Source organism: Drosophila miranda, assembly GCF_003369915.1.
Source record: "Drosophila miranda strain MSH22 chromosome Y unlocalized genomic scaffold, D.miranda_PacBio2.1 Contig_Y2_pilon, whole genome shotgun sequence".
NCBI classification, from domain to species: domain Eukaryota; kingdom Metazoa; phylum Arthropoda; class Insecta; order Diptera; family Drosophilidae; genus Drosophila; species Drosophila miranda.
Genome location: NW_022881614.1, coordinates 6,460,801 through 6,477,737, shown reverse-complemented (window position 1 = coordinate 6,477,737; position 16,937 = coordinate 6,460,801).

Below are 16,937 nucleotides of genomic sequence, written 5' to 3'. Positions count from 1 at the left end.
ATTAGTGGTGCTGTTGCTTATGCTTCCATTAGCATTGTCACAGTCAATAAATGTGACACAATTCGCAAACAAACCTGGAATATTCTATGAGAAACTTGGAACATCAAGAATAGCAACGTCTGAGTGGACCATGATCGTATACTATGACTTGGACCCATATTGGAAGGATATGCAACTAATGTCTGCTGGAATTTCAGAGTTACGATACATGTGCCCTGAATTAAAAAATGTTCCGGCATGTAACTCCATAGTTCAACACTTTCAACATGTGCATAACGAGCTACAAGCAGGAAGCGTTTTAATGAAAACCTCTCGAAAACGCAGATCACCGCTGGACATCATAGGAAATGTAGCAAGCAGTCTTTTTGGTGTTCTCGACGCAAAATACGCAGAAGAGATGACTCAAGTAATTGAGAAAGTGAAAACCAATGAAGACTTTCTACTACATCTGCTCCAAAACCAAACATCAATTGTCGACGCGACAATAAACGTAGTCAGAAAAGACAACGTAACAACTGATAATCGCCTAAAAATTTTGGAACAGCATAAGGCTACTATCAACCGAGAAAGAGGGTCATATCACAGCGATCATCTGACTCAAGCGTACTTAGGACTAATAGCACAATTAACCCTGCTCACAACAACTCTCCAACGAATGCAGTCCGATATATCTGATGTCCTAATCGGTATTCATCATCGGAGAATAAGCTCCACGCTGGTGTCTCCCGAGCAACTAATAGACCAACTAGACCAGATACGGGATCATTTGCCACAAGATCAAATGCTGGCGGTCACAACGAAGGAGGTGATTCAACTATACAGAATCATGCGAGCCGAAGGAACCCCGACTGCAAAACACGTCATCTTCAAGCTGACGCTACCGCTAGTTTCAACAGCTCAGCTCGAAGTTTTCAGCATCATCTCAATTCCGTTTTGGGATTCAACAAGCTGGAGTCTATTTGACCTCAGAACCACCATAATAACGGTGAACATCCATCGAGACCAGTTCATGGGCACTACCCAAGAGGAATTCCGACGTTGTCTTAAAGAACCCAACGAGGAGGTCATCTGCTTTGACAATCCGATGATCTTCAATGTGGACAATTGCTGTGAGTTTCAACTGTTTAACAATAAAACAGAAACACTGTGTCAGGTAACACACACAAAGGCTGATACGGTGTGGCTAAAAACTCAGCATCCAAATAAATGGATCTTCGCAACGCATTCTATAACTAAACTTCAAGCAGTATGCAACGGAGTTCCGTCAACCATAACACTGGAAGGAACTACTCTCCATGTCCCCTGGTTGCACTGCTCGCAATACTGAAGTAAGCATCAGCACCTTCAGCACCACAATCAGCGAAGTAAAATCGACTTACACTCGGTTTGGTGACGTGAGCCCACCGGAGACATCACCCTCGCCACCAATGTGGCAACTGAAGAACCAGACATCAGACTTTCTTCAAGAACTTGATGATCTACGCCAGCAACTATCAACCATCAATCATCACGAGCTGCCACACCATCTCACCACCGTGCAGCACCATCAACTCGCTGCTTACGCAACCCTAGCAATATTAATGTTATTGATCATTGCCTTCATTATTCGAGAGAAGTATCAACTATGGAAACCAAGGCCATCAAATCCCGATCCAGCCATGTCATCACCCCCTATACCCCCTGCACGCCGGTTTGCCGTCGACTTGAGCGATTGCTGAACACCAGTTCAACGGCCGGGAGAATGTTCAGCCACAGACATGTATTTAATGAATATTAGGAATATACAGTTCAATCTCATACACAAATACTCATAAATAAAATTGTCCATGTCATTTCATGTAACTGAATATGACGACACGAAAAATACATCAGCAACTCGAACCCACCAAAAGGATCAAGCAATAAACTATCTACTTTATTGCCGCCAAGTACCTAAGTAAATGCACTGAAATATAACCCCCGCACAGAGTAAGTGTACCCAATCTAAAAATACACTCACAAGGAGCCTGTGCGTTCCTTCCCATAGAATAAGAGTACCACTGCTAGCTATATAAGGAGATGCATTTGTTCAATAAAAATCAGTATCAGAAACAGTACCATAGCTGCCTGTCACTCATCTTCCATCGCAATCATCAGAGGCTGTTGCCGTGTCTTCAGATCCTCACTTGCGCACCGTAGGATACCCACTCCGCAGTCCAACTGGTTCAAGTTCTAGTTGCGACGACCAAACTGTAGACGGTTTATGTACCGTATGCAACCCAGCTTCCTACACACACACACACACACATTAACATTTGGTGACCCCGACCTTTTTCATCCTTTCAAACTGTCTAACAAGCTACAGTGAAAGGATTCGATCTGGACATCAGATTGAAGCAGTCAACAGGACATCTTCAATAAAAATTTGGCATCAGGCCATACACTTACGGTAGCATCTCCTACCAATAAGTATCACTTTGGCAAATCGGACATATTCAGGTTATCAGCCAACAGAAAAACAGCTATAGAATTCGATTACCACAAAGACAATCAATTTTTGTTGTTCCGTGCGTTCCATAAATTGGAAACAGCACAAATCCCTCCATCCAACACATCACCTGTACTATTACCTTTCTGACCAACAACGGTTGCGATTCGGAGCGTATCCAGCTGCAAAGCAAATAAAACACTCCCAACGGGTCAAAAGTAATAAGTACAAACAGATAGAATGGATACACATATGGAGGCAGAAGCTGCCGCTACAATGGCAATGGATGTGCAGCAAGAGATTGGTGAGGAAATATCGAGGTGCATTCGGAACTTTAAAAAAGATTCCCAAGAACGAAAGCAAACGGCCTCTTATTTTCAAGCCAAAATATCAGCACTCGAAAATGCGTGGAATCGCTTCAACAAAAACGACTCCAAACTTCGCGATACAGACAAAACGGATGAATACGTAAAATTCCGTGAAGACTTACGTACTACATGTAAGCAACACATTACGATCTTTACCGAATGCATGGATAAGCTATCACAGACGTCTAGTGCTCGTGGGGAACGTCAAATCATCTTTAAAGAAAAGCATGAGAATCCTCCAGTAGATCCCAAGGAAAGCGGTCTGATCCAGCAGCCCTCGAAGGATTACAGCAAACTGCTTTCACTATGTCGCCGACAAAAGGCCATAGTAGAGTCCGTTAAACGCAATCTGGAACAACTTTCAGAGGCGGAAGGACGCACATCAAGTGATTTGATAAAATCACTATGGACTCAAGCGCAGGAAGTCCACTTCACAATTCATGAGGAATACGAGGACCCAGTGGAAGGAGGATATGACATGGAATCCTACCTAACACTGGAAAGTAAGGTCCAAAGAGCATTGACAAAATCAGCCACACCAAACACGGATAACGTGCATCTTCCACGCATCAGCATCCCAAAGTTTGATGTGGATCTATTAAAATGGACCCAGTTCTTCGATCTGTTCTCATGCATGGTGCATGAGACCAACATGCCTACGGTGAAAAAGATGTGGTATCTTAAAACCACCGTTACCGGCGAGGCAGAAAGATTGATTCGACATATCGATCTAAAGGAAGAAAATTATGAAGCCGCTTGGGAAATACTAGTTGACGCATACAACAATCCCAGAGATGTTTCGAACACGGTACTGAACCGCTTCCTCAATCACCAAACAATTAATGACGATCCCAAGTCATTAAAAGAGATGTATATAACAACCATAGAATACCTTGCATCACTAAAGGGATTGGGCATCAATATATCTACATGGGATCCGATATTGATTGCCATTATCAGAAACAAACTGGATGTAACAAATAAGGCCTTGTATGAGCAATCATTGGGAAGCTCAAAGAACATTCAGGCGCTGGATACGATGCTTCAGTTCTTGGAGCAAAGAATTCGTGTTCTAGGAACCAGTAAGAAGCCACCAGCATCAAGGAGAGAGCCAAAAGGCACGACATGTGCGTCAGCAAACACAGGGAGAACGCGAGCACCCTTATGCACATTCTGCAAAAAAGCAAGCCATTGGCTCTACGGATGCGAAGAATTTCGCTCCAAATCTCCATCAGAACGACTAAATTGGGTACAAAAACAAAAACTGTGCGTTAATTGTTTTAGAACAAATCACAAAACAAACGCATGCCCTGGTCGAAACTGCTTCAAGTGTGACAAGAAGCACAACACGATGCTACATTTGGAAACAGCATCAGGCGCAGCTACAGAATCAAGAGGACCGACGGTTGGTGCAGCAAGTAACAATAGTTACAATCTTCTGGCCACAGCAAAGGTGGCAGTAGAAGCCAACAACGGGCAGGTTGCTAATTTCAGAGCACTGCTAGATTCAGGATCACAGATAAACTTGATCTCTGAACGAATGGCATCAATGTTGTCCCTCAAACTAAAAGACACAACATTACGGATCGAAGGAATTGGAGGTCAATCAAAGACCAGCACAGCACGAGTAAATGTGCTCATGAAATCCCTTCACAATGGTTTTACGCAAAGAATTAAAGCTTTCGTATTACCACAGATAATAGCTGATCAACCAGCTCAGGCACTCGATTCAGATAGCTTAAACATACAAGCAAGATCTCACTGGCAGATCCAAACTTCCATAAGCCAGGCAAAATCGACATGCTAATCGGAGCCGAGCATTACTACTCGCTGCTGCTACCAGATCAACAGCAGCTAAGGACAGGAGGCCCGTTGCTACAAAACACGAAACTGGGATGGATTGTGGCAGGAAAAGTCAAATCTGCCCACAATTCCTCACCCATTTGTGCAACGGGAGTAAACGAGCTCATGGAAAGATTCTGGACTCTGGACAATCTAGAGACGGAAGACAAACCACGCACTCCAGTGGAAGCACGGTGTGAAGCTCATTTTATAGAAAATCTTCAGACAGCTCCAGACGGCCGTTTTATTTTCCGAACACCCTTCAGCCCTGGGGGAGTCGTTGGAAACCGCAACAAAAAGATTCCTAGCGTTGGAGCGGCGAAGCTCAACAGAAACTTGGAAGAGTTATGTGGACTTCATGGAAGAGTATGAAGGACTAGGACATATGAAGATTGTGCCAGCATCAAAAGTTCCCAAAAGGCACTACTTCATTCCACATCATTGTGTACTCAAACCTGAGAGCACCACCACAAAGCTTCGGGTAGTATTCGATGCCTCATGCAAATCAACAAGCGGGAAATCTTTGAACGACATTCTGCAGGCCGGACCCACCGTTCAGAGCAAACTTATGTCCATTCTGCTTCGATTTCGAATTCATAAGTACGTATTCACAGCGGACATAGAAAAGATGTACCGGCAAGTGTGGATGAATCCGGAGGATCAATTCCATCAGATGATAGTCTGGAGAAACAATCCATCCGAAGAGATCAGGTACTATCGCCTGAAAACAGTAACATATGGGACAACAGCTGCTCCGTTCCTAGCAACGAAATGTCTGGATCATTTGGCAATACAATACAAAGACAGACTACCAGTAGGATCAACAACATTAAAAACAGATTTCTATGTTGACGACTGTCTAACTGGAGCAAACAAGATTCCAGAGGCAATTCATGTTCGACAAGAACTAAATAAGATATTGCTACCGTCCGGATTCAAAATGCGCAAGTGGTGCTCCAACAATGAGCAACTTCTCCAAGGAATCCCCAAAGAGGATATTGTAACCGATGTAAAATTAGGAGAGACACTAGAGCACTACAGCGTGAAAACTCTGGGTCTCATCTGGATGCCGAAGAAGGATACATTGTGTGGACGAACACAGAAAAGTCAGGCTACACGCATCACCAAACGGGTGGTATGTTCCGAACTGGCCCAAATCTTTGACCCACTAGGACTCTTTGCACCGGTGGTAGTAAAGGCAAAAATCTTCATGCAACAACTTTGGGAGCTCAAACTGGATTGGGATGACGAATTACCATTACAACACCAAATCGAATGGAAAGAATACCGGGACGACTTACAACCATTGAACAAAATGCAAATTCCCCGGCATATCTACGATGGTAAAATTCCAGTTACCCAAGAACTCCATACATTTGTAGATGCATCAGAACGAGCATATGGCGCAGCAGTATATGTACGCGCCACATACAAAAACAACCAAGTGTCAGTAAGACTGCTCTGTTCGAAATCACGTGTGGCGCCGACAGCCAAACAATCGCTACCACGGTTAGAACTTTGTGCTGCAGTCCTCGGTGCCGAGCTCACAAACCGAGTCCGACAGGATCTGCACATGGACATTAACAGTAGGATCAACAACATTAAAAACAGATTTCTATGTTGACGACTGTCTAACTGGAGCAAACAAGATTCCAGAGGCAATTCGTGTTCGACTAGAACTAAATAAGATATTGCTACCGTCCGGATTCAAATTGCGCAAGTGGTGCTCCAACAATGAGCAACTTCTCCAAGGAATCCCCAAAGAGGATATTGTAACCGATGTAAAATTAGGAGAGACACTAGAGCACTACAGCGTGAAAACTCTGGGTCTCATCTGGATGCCGAAGAAGGATACATTGTGTGGACGAACACAGAAAAGTCAGTCTACACGCATCACCAAACGGGTGGTATGTTCCGAACTGGCCCAAATCTTTGACCCACTAGGACTCTTTGCACCGGTGGTAGTAAAGGCAAAAATCTTCATGCAACAACTTTGGGAGCTCAAACTGGATTGGGATGATGAATTACCATTACAACACCAAATCGAATGGAAAGAATACCGGGACGACTTACAAACATTGAACAAAATGCAAATTCCCCGGCATATCTACGATGGTAAAATTCCAGGTACCCAAGAACTCCATACATTTGTAGATGCATCAGAACGAGCATATGGCGCAGCAGTATATGTACGCGCCACATACAAAAACAACCAAGTGTCAGTAAGACTGCTCTGTTCGAAATCACGTGTGGCGCCGACAGCCAAACAATCGCTACCACGGTTAGAACTTTGTGCTGCAGTCCTCGGTGCCGAGCTCACAAACCGAGTCCGACAGGATCTGCACATGGACATTAACACGGTTTCTGGATGGTTTTGGAGTGATTCCACCGTTGTGTTATCCTGGATAAACGCATCGTCATCAATATACCATACCTTTGTGGCAAATCGAATAGCCAAAATCCAGGCATTAACAAACCAGTCACAATGGCGTCACGTGTCATCGGCCAACAACGCAGCCGATGTCCTGTTGAGAGGAATCGCAGCAAGCAGACTGGTTACATGGACCATTATTCCTGCACGGATCTCGAGACAACTGGACGAAGGAAGCCAACATAGAACCCAGCAATCTTGAGAGAAAAGCTAAACATGTAAGCTTGCCAATCACACCTAGCGCACTTGGGGATGAATTATATACTTGCAGACATAGCAACTCGTTTCACAAACTGCAACGCATTGTAGGAGGGAAACTTAGAGTTGGCCAATAGTTTTGGCAAAACCCAATCTCTTCAACCGCCTCAAAGGCCTGGCAGGTAGTAATCGTCTGGCGAGCATACTATGGTGTCTAATTAGCCTGTCACTGTATCTACTGTATGCAGATTCAAATCCCGATGTAGGGTGGAGCCGCGCACGTACCAAGGGCAGTTCGTTATTTGCCTCATGGCGCGATTCTGCAAGACCTGTATCCGTTTATAGTTCGATTTGGCAGCTATACCCCAAATCTGCACACCGTAGAGTCAGATCGGGGCTACACAGTGTACATAAACTGCTCTTTTGGCTCTCAGTGACATGGTGCTTCTTCTGTTAATCAGCCCCCGCAATTGCTGCATTCTTTGCCCACATTTACGAGCCGTAGCTTTCAAGTGTGGACCAAAAGTAAGACGCTTATCAAGGGTGATACCGAGATACTTTGCTTGCTCTGGTTGGTCCAAAGTAACGCCTTCAAACTTTATGGGTGGGGTGTGGTCTATGAGCGCTTTCAGGGTGAAGCATGGATTGGTGGTCTTCAGTGGGTTGACTTTTAAATTCCATCTTTTGCACCAAGCTGCCAAAGAGTAGAGATACTCTTGGAGACCATCTGCTGCCTCAAGGCGGCACTTGGAGCTGTAGAGCAGTGCTATATCGTCCGCGTAGGTAGCAAGCAGAGCCTTACGGGGGGCCTCCATATGTTGCTCGCTTGGGGAGGGTAGATCTGCAGTATAGATAGAGTAAAGCAGCGGGCCAAGGACGCTGCCCTGTGGAACTCCAGCTCTCATTTGGCAAGGTGTTGAATGTGTGTTCCTGAGCCTGACCATAAACTGACGTCCTTCCAAGTATGATCGTAGGACACCGTAGTATGGTGCTGGGAACAGTTTTTTAATTTTGCTCAGTAGGCCGATATGCCAAACTCTATCGAAGGCTTGCTGCATATCAATGAAGACTGCATTGCAGTATTCTAGATCATCATAGGCCTGTAGGATGTGTCCTGCCAATCTGTGGACTTGCTCCACTGTGCCGTGTCCCTCCCGAAAGCCAAACTGGTGATCCGGCAAGATACGGCATTCCTTGATTATACTAACAAGACGATTGGCAAGAAGCCTCTCCCATACCTTAGATAAGGAAGACAAAAGACTTATTGGCCGATACGACTCAGGGTCGTCCTCCGGTTTTCCAGGCTTATGGATCATCAGGATTGTTGCTATCTTCCACTGCTTAGGGAAAAACTGCATCCTTAACATGGCGTTAAAAATGAGCACTATGTAGAGTATCGCCCGAGTAGGCAATGCTTTCAGTGTGGAATTGCACACTCTGTCAATGCCAGGAGCCTTCTTCCTCGGTAGGGACTTGATGACTTCAACAATCTCCTCAGCCCTGGCTGGTTTAATGGGTAAGGCCATTTGTAGAGGTGTTTGCAGACTATCTTTTGTCTCTTTGTACTGCGCCTCCGTGGCGAATTGGTAATGGGTGAACCTGTCCCCTAAATGATGTGCAAACGAATTGGCCTGCTCTTCTTCGTTTCTAGCAAGTTCACCGTTGGGACACCGGATGGGAATCTGTCTGAACGGTTATCTCTTAAGAGACTTAGTGGTCTTCCAAAGCGAATATCCAGCATCCACGGTGTAATCCATGGAAGCAAGCTTTTGTTCAAAGAAGTTGCTTCGAAGTTCTCTCAGGGTGTTTCGAAGTTGCTTGGCAGCCCGGTTCCATAGAATTCGGTCCCATGGGTCTTGAGATCGGATTGCGCGTCTGCGAAGTCTCCTTTTTTGTGACAAAAGCTCTCTGGCCTCTCTTGTAAGAACTATTCCATAGGCGGCGCTTGTCGGAGGATGCGAGGGCGTTGAGGCAGCAGCAGCCATGTGTATACTCTCTGTGATGTTATCTACAGCTATCTCGGTATCTGCCTCAGAGGTTAGCGTGACGTTCAGTTGAATCGACATCTCCAAATGTTGCCTAAATGCGAGCAGATCAGTGTGCTTGGTGACTAGATGAGGGCTTGGATTTTCTATAATGCCATCTGTTTTAATGCTGATGACTAAGGCCAGATGGTCGGAGTCCAGATCCCAGCTCTGACTTATTGTTGCTCGAGAATCCGGAATACCATGATGTACTGCGAAGTCTATGCAGGACGGCGTGTGATTGAGTACATATGGGTACCTGGTTGGTGATCCAGTTGCAAGGATCTTAGCGCCAGTAGCAGAGATGGCTTCCGCTAGCTCTCGCCCCCTAGGGGAATTGTAAGTGTCTCCCCACAGCCAGTGTCGGGCATTCCAGTCACCACCAACCAAATACCTTTGCCCGCAAGCACGGAGTGCATCGATGTAATGTCTTTCCTCAATCCTGACTATGGGAGGGCAGTAAATGGCGCTGAACTCCACATCGCCCAGTCCTGTGGCAAAAGAAGAATGTCAACGCTATTCATGTGCGCGAAGAGCTCAACTTCTTTTGCTTTCCCTGAAATGCCGTTAGCATTCCAGATGAGAACCTTTAGTGGGTTCATTGAGATGCTGAAACGTTGTTCTGGAGCTGAAGATTAGATCCAGCCCATTGCTTAATCGTGTTGGCCAATTCAAAAACCATTTTTTCAAGTTTTTCAAGGCGTTGATTGGCTTGACTATTATGCTGCTGCTGTTCTTGCTGCTGTTGCTGTAGCCACATAAGAAACTGCTGCTGCTGCTGCTGTTGGAGCTGTTGTTGCCATTGTTGAAATTTTGTCTGCTGTTGTTGTAGCAGTGCATGAACTTCATATGAATTCTGTTGCTGGTTATTCAATCCTTGTGGCTGATGCGCTTGTAGACTATGAAAACGACGCTGAGCAGGTGTAGCAGGTATTGCATTTGAATTACCATTTGCTACGGCAGCATAGGAGGCTCCTGTATTACTTCTAGTGCCTACCAAAGGTTGGTGCTGAACAATATTTCGCTGGTGCTGCTGTATTGTTGGTCTATTAGCCCCCTTTTTGTGACTAGACTGCAAGGTAGGAAACTGTTGCTGGTCTCCAGGAAGGGTGGTAGAGTAAGCATATGCCACTTGATTATTTAAGGGGACATGACACGTCCTGTTCGTATTAATTGCCTTCTTTGCGGAGCCCATTGATCGGCGTAGAAACTCCTGATACCATTGGCATCCTTTGTAACTGGCCATATGGCTTCCAGAGTAGTGAATGCAGGTTGGCTGTGCATCTAAGGGGCGTGTGCATTGTGAGGTTTGGTGATTTTCACCGCATCTGGCACAGTTGTGATGTCGGCGGCAGTATTTGGCTGTGTGGCCGAAATCCTGGCATCGACGACATTGAGCAATCTCTGTGGATTTTCGCATCCTTTCAATCCTTATTTTTTGGCGGCAAAGGGTCTTGACTTGGTAAATTTCGTTAATTTTTGCACAAGGCTTAATATTAATGAAAAAAATATTAAGTTTTTCGTCCTTGTTAGTCCTTGAGCTTGGATTATGGATGTGAAGGACCTCGAAGCCCAACATTTTAAAATCGGCGGTAATATCATTGTTTAGGGTGCTATGATGTAGGTCTCTTACAACAATTCTATGAGGCTTTTCAGTCTGCAATTGGTATGTGTGGAATTCTATTCCAATGGCATCGGAACAATCCACAATTGCTCTATAGATATCACTGTCTTTGGGGAGGATTCTGACCGTTTCCCCCTGGTTAGCTTTGACGACAACGTTATTCCAATTTGCAACGTCCTTTATGACATCAAATAAGTCATATAAGTTGCTAATATTGACAACTATTTGCGGTGGTTTTGGAGGGCCTTTAAGCTGATTACCAGAGCTCGTTGATTCTCCTTGAAGACACTGGTCTGTATTAACTGCTTCATAAAGGTGTTCATCCAGTTGGTCATTTCCAGCGTCTGCATCTACATTCATCCGAACTTCCTCATTATTACTATCACTTGGGATGTTCGTGTCAAGAATGGAAAATCTGTTGTTGGTGTTTGCCTGTTGGCTTGTAGTGGGGGGCAAGCCCAGGTCCCGGCCGCCGCTCCCTCGTTTAGATTTAGATGACAAAGTCTGATCGTTTTTTCTTTTGCCCGTTCTCCGTTTTTGAGCATCCAGAAGTCGTTCGGCAGCAGTGCGAAGTGTTTTTGCCTGAGTGTCGTCGGGGCATGTGGATATGGAGTTTTCTTGGCTATCAAAGCTTAGTGTAGGGCAGATACTGCTTATTGTAGCAGTCGCCATGGTGTAGGTGGTGTTGTTGGTGGCACTAGTGAATGTCACTGTTGTTGTGGTTTCTGTGCATGTAGAGCGTTCAGCCTCTGAACGGTACTCAGAACGAATCTCAGAAGGTAATTTGCCTGATATAAGAAGCATTCTCTCATGATCAGTCCGCTTATTTCTAAGCCGAGAGTCAGATGAACTATTCGCATTCATTATACCGTAGCTGATAAGCGAAGTTTTTATTGCCCCTCTTGTGCGGCTGTGCGCATACTGAGGGGAATGTCTTGCCCGAAGGGCAGTGAATACAATGACGACACGAAAAATACATTAGCAACTAAGAATAGACAATAGCACTTGTAAACTCGAACCCACCAAAAGGGATCAAGCAATAAACTATCTACTTTATTGCCGCCAAGTACCTAAGTAAACTGGTTCAAGTTCTAGTTGCGACGACCAAACTGTAGACGGTTTATGTACCGTATGCAACCCAGCTTCCTACACACACACACACACATTAACATTTGGTGACCCCGAACTTCGGCATCCTTTTAAACTGTCTAACAAGCTACAGTGAAAGGATTCGATCTGGACATCAGATTGAAGCAGTCAACAGGACATCTTCAATAAAAATTTGGCATCAGGCCATACACTTACGGTAGCATCTCCTACCAATAAGTATCACTTTGGCAAATCGGACATATTCAGGTTATCAGCCAACAGAAAAACAGCTATAGAATACGATTACCACCAAGGCAATCAATTTCTGTTGTTCCGTGCGTTCCATAGATTGGAAACAGCACAAGTCCCTCCATCCAACACATCACCTGTACTATTACCTTTCTGACCAACAACGGTTGCGATTCGGAGCGTATCCAGCTGCAAAGCAAATAAAACACTCCCAACGGGTCAAAAGTAATAAGTACAAACAGATAGAATGGATACTCATATGGAGGCAGAAGCTGCCGCTACAATGGCAATGGATGTGCAGCAAGAGATTGGTGAGGAAATATCGAGGTGCATTCGGAACTTTAAAAAAGATTCCCAAGAACGAAAGCAAACGGCCTCTTATTTTCAAGCCAAAATATCAGCACTCGAAAATGCGTGGAATCGCTTCAACAAAAACGACTCCAAACTTCGCGATACAGACAAAACGGATGAATACGTAAAATTCCGTGAAGACTTACGTACAACATGTAAGCAACACATTACGATCTTTACCGAATGCATGGATAAGCTATCACAGACGTCTAGTGCTCGTGGGGAACGTCAAATCATCTTGAGGGAAAAGCATGAGAATCCTCCAGTAGATCCCAAAGAAAGCGGTCTGATCCAGCAGCCCTCGAAGGATTACAGCAAACTGCTTTCACTATGTCGCCGACAAAAGGCCATAGTAGAGTCCGTTAAACGCAATTTGGAACAACTTTCAGAGGCGGAAAGACGCACATCAAGTGATTTGATAAAATCACTATGGACTCAAGCGCAGGAAGTCCACTTCACAATTCATGAGGAATACGAGGACCCAGTGGAAGGAGGATATGACATGGAATCCTACCTAACACTGGAAAGTAAGGTCCAAAGAGCATTGACAAAATCAGCCACACCAAACACGGATAACGTGCATCTTCCACGCATCAGCATCCCAAAGTTTGATGGGGATCTATTAAAATGGACCCAGTTCTTCGATCTGTTCTCATGCATGGTGCATGAGACCAACATGCCTACGGTGAAAAAGATGTGGTATCTTAAAACCACCGTTACCGGCGAGGCAGAAAGATTGATTCGACATATCGATCTAAGGGAAGAAAATTATGAAGCCGCTTGGGAAATACTAGTTGACGCATACAACAATCCCAGAGATGTTTCGAACACGGTACTGAACCGCTTCCTCAATCACCAAACAATTAATGACGATCCCAAGTCATTAAAAAAGTTGTCTCCATCAGAACGACTAAATTGGGTACAAAAACAAAAACTGTGCGTTAATTGTTTTAGAACAAATCACAAAACAAACGCATGCCCTGGTCGAAACTGCTTCAAGTGTGACAAGAAGCACAACACGATGCTACATTTGGAAACAGCATCAGGCGCAGCTACAGAATCAAGAGGCCCGACGGTTGGTGCAGCAAGTAACAATAGTTACAATCTTCTGGCCACAGCAAAGGTGGCAGTAGAAGCCAACAACGGGCAGGTTGCTAATTTCAGAGCACTGCTAGATTCAGGATCACAGATAAACTTGATCTCTGAACGAATGGCATCAATGTTGTCACTCAAACTAAAAGACACAACATTACGGATCGAAGGAATTGGAGGTCAATCAAACACCAGCAGAGCACGAGTAAATGTGCTCATGAAATCCCTTCACAATGGTTTTACGCAAAGAATTGATGCTTTCGTATTACCACAGATAATAGCTGATCAACCAGCTCAGGCACTCGATTCAGATAGCTTAAACATACCAAGCAAGATCTCACTGGCAGATCCAAACTTCCATAAGCCAGGCAAAATCGACATGCTAATCGGAGCCGAGCATTACTACTCGCTGCTGCTACCAGATCAACAGCAGCTAAGGACAGGAGGCCCGTTGCTACAAAACACGAAACTGGGATGGATTGTGGCAGGAAAAGTCAAATCTGCCCACAATTCCTCACCCATGTGTGCAACGGGAAATTACCATTACAACACCAAATCGAATGGAAAGAATACCGGGACGACTTACAAACATTGAACAAAATGCAAATTCCCCGGAATATCTACGATGGTAAAATTCCAGTTACCCAAGAACTCCATACATTTGTAGATGCATCAGAACGAGCATATGGCGCAGCAGTATATGTACGCGCTACATACAAAAACAACCAAGTGTCAGTAAGACTGCTCTGTTCGAAATCACGTGTGGCGCCGACAGCCAAACAATCGCTACCACGGTTAGAACTTTGTGCTGCAGTCCTCGGTGCCGAGCTCACAAACCGAGTCCGACAGGATCTGCACATGGACATTAACACGGTTTCAGGATGGTTTTGGAGTGATTCCACCGTTGTGTTATCCTGGATAAACGCATCGTCATCAACATACCATAGCTTTGTGGCAAATCGAATAGCCAAAATCCAGGCATTAACAAACCAGTCACAATGGCGTCACGTGTCATCGGCCAACAACGCAGCCGATGTCCTGTCGAGAGGAATCGCAGCAAGCAGACTGGCAGATCACAATCTGTGGTTATATGGACCATTATTCCTGCACGGATCTCGAGACAACTGGACGAAGGCACCCAACATAGAACCCAGCAATCTTGAGAGAAAAGCTAAACATGTAAGCTTGCCAATCACACCTAGCGCACTTGGGGATGAATTATATACTTGCAGACATAGCAACTCGTTTCACAAACTGCAACGCATTGTGGCATATATGTTACGCTTCTGCTACAAAACCAACAGAGCGAACACCACGACGCTCTGCGCAGAAGAACTGACTCACGCCCGCACTATAATCCTGCGAACCATACAACAAGTCGAGTTTACAGCAGAGTTAAAACAGTTCCCACGCTATAAGACTGTGGATAGAAAGAGCTCGATCATATCGTTATCTCCCTTCCTAGGAGACGATGAGCTCATCCGAGTTGGTGGTAGACTTGAAGAAGCTCTACTATCAACCGAGAAAGAGGGTCATATCACAGCGATCATCTGACTCAAGCGTACTTAGGACTAATAGCACAATTAACCCTGCTCACAACAACTCTCCAACGAATGCAGTCCGATATATCTGATGTCCTAATCGGTATTCATCATCGGAGAATAAGCTCCACGCTGGTGTCTCCCGAGCAACTAATAGACCAACTAGACCAGATACGGGATCATTTGCCACAAGATCAAATGCTGCCGGTCACAACGAAGGAGGTGATTCAACTATACAGAATCATGCGAGCCGAAGGAACCCCGACTGCAAAACACGTCATCTTCAAGCTGACGCTACCGCTAGTTTCAACAGCTTAGCTCGAAGTTTTCAGCTTCATCCCAATTCCGTTTTGGGATTCAACAAGCTGGAGTCTATTTGTCCTCAGAACCACCATAATAACGGTGAACATCCATCGAGACCAGTTCATGGGCACTACCCAAGAGGAATTCCGACGTTGTCTTAAAGTACACAACGAGGAGTTCATCTGCTTTGACCATCAGATGATCTTCAATGTGGACAATTGCTGTGAGTTTCAACTGTTTAACAATAAAACAGAAACACTGTGTCAGGTAACACACACAAAGGCTGATACGGTGTGGCTAAAAACTCAGCATCCAAATAAATGGATCTTCGCAACGCATTCTATAACTAAACTTCAAGCAGTATGCAACGGAGTTCCGTCAACCATAACACTGGAAGGAACTGGTCTACTCTCCATGTCCCCTGGTTGCACTGCTCGCAATACTGAAGTAAGCATCAGCACCTTCAGCACCACAATCAGCGAAGTAAAATAGACTTACACTCGGTTTGGTGACGGGAGCGCACCGGCGACATCACCCTCGCCACCCATGTGGCAACTGAAGAACCAGACATCAGACTTTCTTCAAGAACTTGATGATCTACGCCAGCAACTATCAACCATCAATCATCACGAGCTGCCACACCATCTCACCACCGTGCAGCACCATCAACTCGCTGCTTACGCAACCCTAGCAATATTAATTTTATTGATCATTGCCTTCATTTTCCGAGAGAAGTATCAACTATGGAAACCAAGGCCATCAAATCCCGATCCAGCTATACCCCCTGCACGCCGGTTTGAATTTTGATGTAGGCCAGGACTAGGCCTGGTCCATTGTCCATGGTCCATGGCATACTCTGCTTCGGTCGTGTGGTACGGCTGAGTGACGATTGTAGAGAAATCAAGTCGAAAGCGGCCCGGAGTAATGCGGTCTTTTGGATTGGCAACTTTATGCTCCAAAGTGGCAATCAATACGTCCGTACTCCTATGTAGTTGTATGCCTGCTGAGTGGCCTGACTGTTTTCGATAACTTTGATTGGTGAAAAGTAGTTCTCGCAATCCCCTCCAGCTCCGGTCGGGTGTTGGGCACTACGCTTAGTTCTAGGCCAGGTCAAATTAGCAGAACTACGACGAGTATCTGTGTGTGCTTGTACCTGTTTCACAGAGATAGCCGGAGAGTGTCTGCGCGAGTGCACTTGTCAAGACTGCTGCTGCTTCTAAACCAGGTGACTGTGCAACTGGGCCGTGGCTCCCATTGCGGCAGCCATCCGCACACATTCCCTGCGCACTGTGACACTTAACAGACAATTAAGTTGCTGACCCCCAAACAACATGAAAAGGGTCGTGTGCCTTGTGCTT